General features: G+C 43.0%; 1 non-coding gene across 1 annotated transcript; it reads left to right on the plus strand.

The window, feature by feature from the left end:
* The first annotated feature begins 625 nt into the window (after positions 1-625).
* LOC130126916 (U6 spliceosomal RNA) lies at positions 626-731 on the plus strand. Its single transcript, XR_008811765.1, has one exon. It is a non-coding gene; the product is annotated as a U6 spliceosomal RNA (small nuclear RNA).
* Positions 732-9,373: the final 8,642 nt, after the last annotated feature.

Consider the following 9,373-nt stretch of genomic DNA (forward strand, 5'->3'; position numbering starts at 1 on the left):
CTCTCCGTTTTCTCGTCCCTCCGTGCTAGCCGCCTAACTAGCTAACTGGCTAACTAGCACTCGGCTAACGTTAGCTTTACGTGACCTCTGGCCTCCTGGCTCTGCACGCTAGCTCGCACATCTGGCTCCGTCCCTCAACTCCAGCTGGATGTTTTTATTTTGTTTTCCCTCGGCAGTGGACGCTATCCCTCTTTGGGCCATCGTCATTTTTTAAAGCGACGTCGAGTGTTAGAAAAGCGCTATATACGTGTCATTTATTATTATTATTATTATTATTAATGCTCGCAGTCCTGTGTCATTTCTGTGGTGTGAGATTCTACATGGTCTGCCTGCTGTTCCTCGTGGGAGCGGGTTTATCCATCGCCGTGTCTACTCACCGCTGCACCAATCCTGGCTGACTGACGCAATAACTCCCAGAGTTCTTCGCGGCTTTCTCGCACAGAATAAGTGTTAAAACAAATACGTTTAAAATCATTATAAACATTTAAAACCAATCCACATCCCATTTGCTACGTCTTGTGTTGACTGTGTTGTGTTTTGTACGTACTTCAAAAGGTTGACACCCTCACGGGGATTCCTTTGGATTTAGCGTGCCTTATATAGCGCCCAGACTGATTGTTTAGATGTGTTGCTCCGGCAATACACATACTAAAATTGGAACGATACAGAGAAGATTAGCATGGCCCCTGCGCAAGGATGACACGCAAATCCGTGAAGCGTTCCATATTTTTAATATTTTTATGTCTGCAATATTTATTCAGCTTTCATAGCATTTGCTATAATGGCGTGAAGAAGACCTCTAGTGGCGAATTGTGTGCCTGCACTGTGTAATCTCAGACGGTAGGAATCCCTTTGAGAAGTGAAAGCTGGCTGCGGTTGCTTTTTCCTCAGCGGTCAAGTGTTAATGTAACACGTGGTGATTTAAAAGGTGTTGGGTGTTTATGTGGCAGAGTTGATCACATCAGCGTTATCCGCTGTTATTCCAACTCCGCAGAGATGTAATTCAGCTCCCACGTATTTCACCTGTTCGGTCGGAGACGAGGAGACAAGTCGGCTCCATTCTCCTCCTCCATGCAGTTCTACAGGGTAAGCGCAATTACGTTAAACTTACTGAAACAATTATAAAACGATGGCGTGTTCAATAAAACACCTACGGATAATATTTGCTTTACAAAGCTGTTTGTTGCCAGAAGTGTACAACAAACTTGTACAGGTGATTAGCTAGCTAGCACTGTATGGTAGTTAGTGTGACCTGTTATTTTCTTGCCCGGTGCGGGATTCGTAACGAAGTGTATTGCACCACAAGGCGACATCACTAACCGCTCGGCTAAAGGGTCAGACCCGTTAGCTAGCGGCTAACGTGTCTTATTAGTAGTTTACACTAGCTAGCCATTAGCTAGTAAAACCGTCTCCAGCTTCTTCAGTGACGATGTAACAACAGTTGCCATCAAGCTCATGGCTGTGGAAAAGCAAAGCTGTGTTTTTACTGTATAAATCTTGGTTTTGCTGGAGCTGAAGGGTCGCGCTGTGTGTTTCTTTCATGGCGGTTCAAAGTCAACGTGACCGCAACTACTGCGTCCCATCACGCACACGCGTTACACGTGTCTGTAGGTGTCCACTTTTTTTTTTTTCCCTTTCTTTCTTGCACGTCCCAGTAAAAATCCTGGTCCAGGTGAAGAACAGCCAACAGCAGAAGTACGTGAAGTTGGAGGAGGTTGAGGGACAGTTTGACTTTCTGCAATTCCATGAAAAAGGTGTGTAATTTTTACTTAAGCTTGTTTGAGGAAAAGTCTTTAAAAATACACCCACATTCTTTTATAACATCATTCTGAAGCTCCTTCATGTTGGAGACTTTTTTACACGCCTTTAGCATAGTCTTTGATAAATGGAGATGAGGCCTACAATGGTTCTGTTGTCTGCGTATTTTATTATTTTCACAGCGCTATCCGTGGATGTGAGGTGGGTGGTGTAAAGTGAGCAGAGCCAGGGGGAGAGAACAGAGCCCTGAGGAGCACCTGTACTGAGGGTAAGAGGGTGTCATGTTAGGTTATTAACCTTCAGCCTCTGCGGCCTGTTCCATAGGAAGCTCCGAATCCAGTGGCATATGGCGGGGTCAATGTTCATATCCAAGAGTATGTAAAGAGTTTGAGTGGGTTGGTGGAGTTGAAGGCGGAACTAAAGTCTATGAACAGGATGCGTGCGTAGGTGTTTGGTGATTCCAGGTGTTGCAGGGCATGGTGCAGGGCTATGCTAACTGCATCCTCGACAGACCGGTTGGCTTGATAGGTGAATTGATATGGGTCCATCATAGGGGAGGAGCAAGATTTCAAGTGTGACAAAATGATGCGCTCAAATGCTTCCATGGGCACAGATGTTAGGGCAACCGGTCTGAAGTCATTGAGGCAGGTGATCTTGGAGGACTTTGGCACAGGAATGACGGTAGAGAGTTTGAAGCACTGTGGGACTGTACATTGACTTAGAGAGGTGTTAAATATGGTGGAAAATATTGCGGCCAATTGTGCTGCACAGTGGCTCAGCAAAGCAGGACTGATGCCGTCTGGCCCTGCTGCTTTCCTAATGTTCAGCTTTTTGAATGTTGCTGTCACCTCATCCTCCTGGATGCAGAAGGTTGGCATTGAAGTAGGAGTAGGAGGGATGGCTGATGGAATAAGTTTTTCAAACTTTTCATAAAATGTATTTAATTTAATTTATTTGGGAGGTTATGGTCATTAGCAGGAGGGGAGCAGGGGCGTTTTTTATAATCTGTCATTTCCTTAAGTTTTTTTCCATATTGCTCTGGAGTTACTGGAAGAGAATTGTTGTTCGAGTTATGTTGTGTAGCTGGATTTTGCTTTTCTTATTGCAGCACGCAACTTACACTTGGCTGCTCTGTACTGATCTCTGTTTCCGTTTTTGTATGCCCAGTTCTTTTCTTTGTGTAGGAAGTGTAATTCTTTTTTCTTTTCTTTTTTACCTTCCACTTTTCCCCCTTTTTCTCCCCAGTTTGTAGCTGGCCAATTGACCCTTCGCTAAGCCCCGCCCTAGAACAGCCACTGTCCAATGCTACGTTAGTAACCGTTACTAAGCAGGGGAGGCCTGGCAAGCTATCGAGGAAATGCCGAAGCGATGTGCTTACGGTACCTGCAAATCAGACAGCAGATATCCTAAAAGTTTGGAGAGTGGGGTCGTATTTTGGGCTTTTCCTAAGCCTAAAACACAAGAGGAAAAATGTCCAATGTGGATCAAACAGTGTGGAAGACCTCACTCACAGCTGAATCCATTCAAGTTCATCTTCCAATCCGTTTGTAGGTTATGTGACTGCACAGTGCTGCTTTGTGGGTTTCAAAAATAAGTGAGCTCCTTCTAGAGACGTATCTAAGTAGCACGTGGGACATGGCTGTCACGTGTTCTGATCCTAGAACGTTCTGGGCATGAACATTAACCCTCTACAATAAACAAGATATACCAATGCTGCCCTCTACTGGCCCGGTAGGCACATATCATTACATATATGGTTCTGGTTATTGAAGTAGCAGCAGTTTAGCAGTAGTAGTAGTAGTAGCAGATGTAGCAGTTCTAACAGTAGCAGTTGTACTTGCTGCAGTAGCAGTAGTGGTAGTGGTAGTAGTAGTAGTAGTATTTTACTACTTATTGATCCCCTTGGGGAAATTCTCCCTCTGCATTTAACCCATCCTAGCTTTGTAGCTAGGAGAAGTGGGCAGCTGCTGTGCCGCACCCGGGGACCAACTCCATTTCATCTTGCCATGCCTCGGTCAGGGGCACAGACAGGAGTATTAACCCTAACATGCATGTGTTTTTGATGGTGGGTGAAACAAGACCACCCGGAGAAAACCCATGCAGACACGGGGACAACATGCAAACTCCACACAGAAAGGACCTGGGACGACCTCCCAAGGTTGGACAACCCCGGGGATCGAACCTAGGACCTTCTTGCTGTGAAGCGACAGCGCTAACCACTGCGTCACCGTATACCTGCCATCTCAAACACTATCCGAGAACAAAGGAGTAGATTTGCTGGTCATTGCTGGAGGAGCAAGGAAGAACTTGCAAGCGACCCTCTGCCTTGGTCACTCACACGTGGAAAGACATGTGTGGGAAGGCCTGCAAGAAATTACATCAATCGACTTGTCAACGACACAGGATGTCCATCTGAGGATCTTCCAGCTGCTCTGCAGGATCGAGACGGGTGACGTGAGAGGGTCAGAGCCATCCGAGGATACTCGACCTGATGATGATGATGAAAAAACCAAAACAAAATTGTAGGACTCTTATAAAACCAAACCAGAAACTTGCTGAAAGCTTTTCTCTGCTCTTGTCATGCCATAGAAGTGTTGTTAACCAGACCACCATTAAGAATCCTGTATGTGGATTCTGAATCTAGATGCATTGGTGCAAACAAGCAACGGTTGACAAATGTCCAATAACTTCCCAAAGAAAAGTCATGATGAGGAGCTACATGCAAACATGTTGTGCTGGAGTCCTTGTTATTTTTCACAACTTTTCATGTTTCTCTGTGTTGCACTTTGGCATGAAATGTGTTGTTGCTATAAGACAGAAGTACCAGCAGAACTGGGTGAATGATAGCCTGTTTTGTATTCAGATATGAGAATGGTTTACCTCTCAAACAACAGTGATGAAGACTAATGTGGTCCTATGAGAGATATAATGATGCTGTGGTTGGTGACTATAAACAGGAAGTGTTGCTGTGATGCAGAAAGGGAACCTGCCATCTTAATCACTTAATCAAGTTGCATTTTGTATAGCACTTTTCAAGCTGTAACAGCCACTCAAACTGCTTAACAGTTATTTAATTTACACACATGATTGTGTCAGATTTTTTGAGAAAATACATGACTAAATGCAAGTAGTGATATCGTTTTATTTATGTAAGTTAGGAATGGGAATGCCCCGAAGAACCATGAACCATAAACTTCACCTGTCTGTGAAAGACGTTACCAGTTGTGTGTTGGCAGCGAATGAGAAGGAAGAGGATTATTGGTGATAACATCTTAATGCAGGTGTGAGGGGTCGTTTGCTACAATCCAGAGATGTGAGAATGTACGGAGCAGGTTTTTGTATTGCAGAACAGTGTTGCAGAGCACTGTGTAGACTGGCAGCACAGAAATAAACCCCACTGCTGTCCAGCCTGATGTCTTCAATTATTAGTGAACAGTTTTGGTCTTTATTTGCGTTCCCTTGCAGTTGAACATTGAGTCCAGGTTCGGGATATGCATTGTCTTGATACACGTATCCCAGGTATTGCATCGTTCCATTCTTCAGTTGTTTGTACCAAAAAATTCGATCGGAGCCATCAATAGTGTGTCGACAGGTGATGGTGGGTGTTTGTGCTGTGTTGTTGTCCAGGACCATGTCAGCTGGAGTCTGGTGAACTTGGTCCCTCAGAGAGGAACCTGTGGAGCAGAAATCAACAGGTTGTGTATGTGATCCATGTTCAGCACGTTACGGTCACATGCTTTACCCTCGCAGCTCTCCTAATAGAAGAATATAGTGGCACTGAAGAGACATTTCACAGCATAACGTTTACATGGCATCACAAGCCATCTTGGCTCATTTAATTGTAAAAGAGCACATTTTATTTGAATGTCAGGAAAACTTTATCAGCCTGACTGTAAGTATCTCTAAAGGTGGTTGATACCTATTAATCTGAAGAAGTGAAGTTTAAGTGGTGATGAAACGGCTTGAAAACCTAAATAAATGAGCAGATGTTACCTGACACCAAAGCATATGCCGTGATGCTGAGAAAAACGATGATCATGCTGTTTGTTCTGAGTGGTTGACTACGAGGCATAATCCAAGTTCATATTATTATTATTATTACTCCGCAACACACAGTACATGGTCTTTAGACTTGTGCAGCTTTGCTCTGGTGAGGCTACGCATCATTTTAGCAAACCCATTTTTCTCTCCAACACATTTATGTGAATGTTGAACACGTGACTATCTTAGAGAGTGACGTCATCAAACCACCTTCCTACCCCCCATATACACCTCAGCTACCCCTCCAACTCGGGCTGGTGAGTTGACATATACAGTACAGGAATGGATGTTATTGTGGTTAGGCTTAGGCTACGTCATGGAACAGCATCATAGTGATAGAATTTAATGGAGGATTACACAACAACAAAGATTTGAGGTCCACGTTTCATTTTGTAAGACAACCAAAAGTCCCCTCACTTAAACAACAAACGGTACATTTGCTGAAAACTTGTCGTAGCTCTCGTAGAGTATTGTCAAGTGGACTGTAATGAAGAGTCCTGTGTTTTCTGAATGTGACATGGTCTTATAAAGCTACTGGTGGTAATGGTAGATAGTATTTAAAGTCTTTCTTGTGTTACATATAATGTTTAATTTGTCTGGTATCCACATAACCTGGCTGGTGAGCAACAGACACGTATATGTGGATTAAAATACTACATGAATGGCAGCACAGTATGAATTTATCCTGTAGTTCCACAATAGACAATTAGAAGAAAGAAAGAAAGCCACTTTATTGTTGCAGGTGTGTAGGAAGACTCTGGTGCAGGTCTTAATCCAGACCAGTACAGGTGGTTTTGTAAAGAGCAGAGCTGCATCTTGGTCAGCGTGCATCGCTGGCTGCACAGTAATAGACTGCGTTGTGTTCAGGTCCCGTCAGGTCGGCTAGAAGAGAGCCGTTCTTCACTCCTGCCCCACTCAGATCCCCGGTGGTTCTGAACTGCTTCTCAAACCGTGTTTCCGTGGTGACATCTTTGTAGTTCACATGTCCAATGAGTCTCAGAGCGGTGTGTCCAGCTGACTGCTGGTACCATCACATCAGTCTGTAGTCCGTCCTGCCGTGGGTGCAGACATTTAACACCAACTAAAAACTGAAAAACCTGGTGAAGTGTGGAATAACCTTTATTCCTCAGTGAAACTTCTGACACTTAAAATCAGTTGTGAAGTACATTTGGCCCAACAGTCCCTGCAGTCACTGACCTGCCATTTCACATATATGTAAGGCATAATGTACAGCCAGCAGGTCATTATTGTGACATTATTTCACAGTAATGACCTGCTCACTGTACATTACCCTGTTATTACACAGCTACTTACTACAGACATCAATCATTTGACCAAATGTTGAACTAAAACTGATTTTATTGATTTAAAAATATTTTATTGCTTCCGCTAAAAGTAGTCCGTTAGTCCATTAGACCTGTATCCATAGCAACGATCTGTGCAATAACAGACCGCATAATGCCGTAACTGACCAATCAGAATCCAGTATTCAACAAAGCCATGTAATAATGATATTTAATGTTCCCAGAAATAGTTACCTGTAGAGTGACAAGTGACATGTGATCTGACCTAGTTGGCAGCAATATTGTCCAGCTGTGATGATCACAGATAATACTGAAAAACCAAAATCCCCAAAAAATAAAACATGTTGAGACAGTTATGTTGGTAGGGATGTGAAATAGTAAAAGTAAAGTCTTTTAGGTGGTGAAATGTGTGTTGCATTTCCTTCATTCTTCGTCTCAGCAGCTGTGTGTGCTAGTTCTTTAGAAGTAAACACCACAACACAAAGGAAACCAGAGCCTCATGTGTGACTGTTAGGTTGGTCACAGTGATGTGAGGAGTTATCACAGTGGCTTTATATTTGGTACAACAGGTGGAGGGAGGGTCCCACAGGTCTGTGATGTGGTGTGATCCTGTACACACATGGATCAGAGTCCACAGAGTGGATCAAACTGTAGATGGGAGAATTAGAGGAAGACGCCCCCTACAGTGGATGAGAGAATACAGCCATGCAGTTGGCAGCAGTTAGATGCTACAGTATATGAGGGTTTTTGTTCAGCTATGGAGGACGTCTGCATCACTGTGTTGGCTGACAGCACAGAAATACAAGCCTTTATCCTCTGGTTCCAACTCCTTCACCGTCACACTTCCACTGTGAGCGTCTGGCTTGATGGTGGGGAATTTCTCCTGACTGAAGTCATTTTCATACGCAGGTTTACCTCTTGCACTTGTAAGGACTATTTGTTTCATTCCTTCCCCTGGAAGCTGTCTGTACCAGTACATTTGGAAGTAGGAAGCATCCTTGGTATGACTGCAGTTCATTGTGGCAGAGTCACCCTTGTTTCTCCACAGTACAGAGGTCTGGATGACATCACTCCCATCCATAAAACTTGTTTATATGTGCAGTAAAGGTTAGTCAAGACAGTTATTCCAATTCACAAAGACATTTCCTTAAAACCATTTCCACCTTTGACTTTTAGTGTTCTAATTCCTCCATCAGTAAAACCTGTATTGAAAATGTTACACATGGAAAAATAAATATTTCAAGTTACAATTGTGTTTTAAAATCATTACAAAACTCTTTTTCAGTGAGATAAAATCAGATTTATTGAGAAAACACATTCGCACATACAACTTTGACTCTGTGGGTTCTTCACATGTGTGACAATGAACGTAACACAACCACAAACAATAGAAAGTTTAAATGAAAAAGAATAGGAACAAGCAAATAAGATTAACAATGAAATCACCCTTTTGTTTTAAATGTAAGACTTATTCTTTAGATGATGTGTCCATCTTTGCAACAGAGAGGTGATGATACTGTACATTACCTGTACTCCAGAGCAGTAATACTGACAAGCTGTGGAGGCCATGTTGGATGATGATAATGTCCATGTGCTGGAAGACAGGGAGCAGCAGGCTTATTATAGAGTCATACACTGTTTCTCTAGTCAGTGATATGAAGAGGTGTCATAGACTCTAACTGGTAGAACAGGTGGTGGGAGTGTCCCAGCGTTCTGTTTGTCAAAAACAAAAAACAGTAGTGTCAGTTAATGGGAGTTTCATTACATCCTGTAACGTCTTGAACTTAAATAATTATAAACTACAGTTTTTATTTAAGCCAAGCAGGATGATGTCCCTCACCAACATGTCAATTTCCTGCTGACAGTTCACCAGAATTACTAAATCATCTGCACAGGCTGACAGTTTAAGGGTGCACTACAACCTGTGATAGTTATACCCTGAAGTTCAGATCTACGTTTGTGTAACAGAGACTCAAATGCTAGGGAATACAACATGCCTGAGAGGGCACAGCCTTGTCTAATTCCCCTTTGGATTTGAAAAGGAGCACTCAGACCACCATTAAGTTTCAGCCCACTGTGAATGTCACAATACAGAACCTTAATTTTGTTAATGAACCAGGACCAAAACCAAAGGTACTCGATGTGAGCCATAAATATTCATGCTCAACATGATGAAAAGCTTGCTCTTGATCAATTGATAGGATGCCAGCTTGGAGGCCAAACAACTTACAGATCTCTAAAAAGTCTCGACTCAGAATGATGTTTTCTGA

This window comes from Lampris incognitus, chromosome 16, assembly GCF_029633865.1.
Source record: "Lampris incognitus isolate fLamInc1 chromosome 16, fLamInc1.hap2, whole genome shotgun sequence".
NCBI lineage: Eukaryota > Metazoa > Chordata > Actinopteri > Lampriformes > Lampridae > Lampris > Lampris incognitus.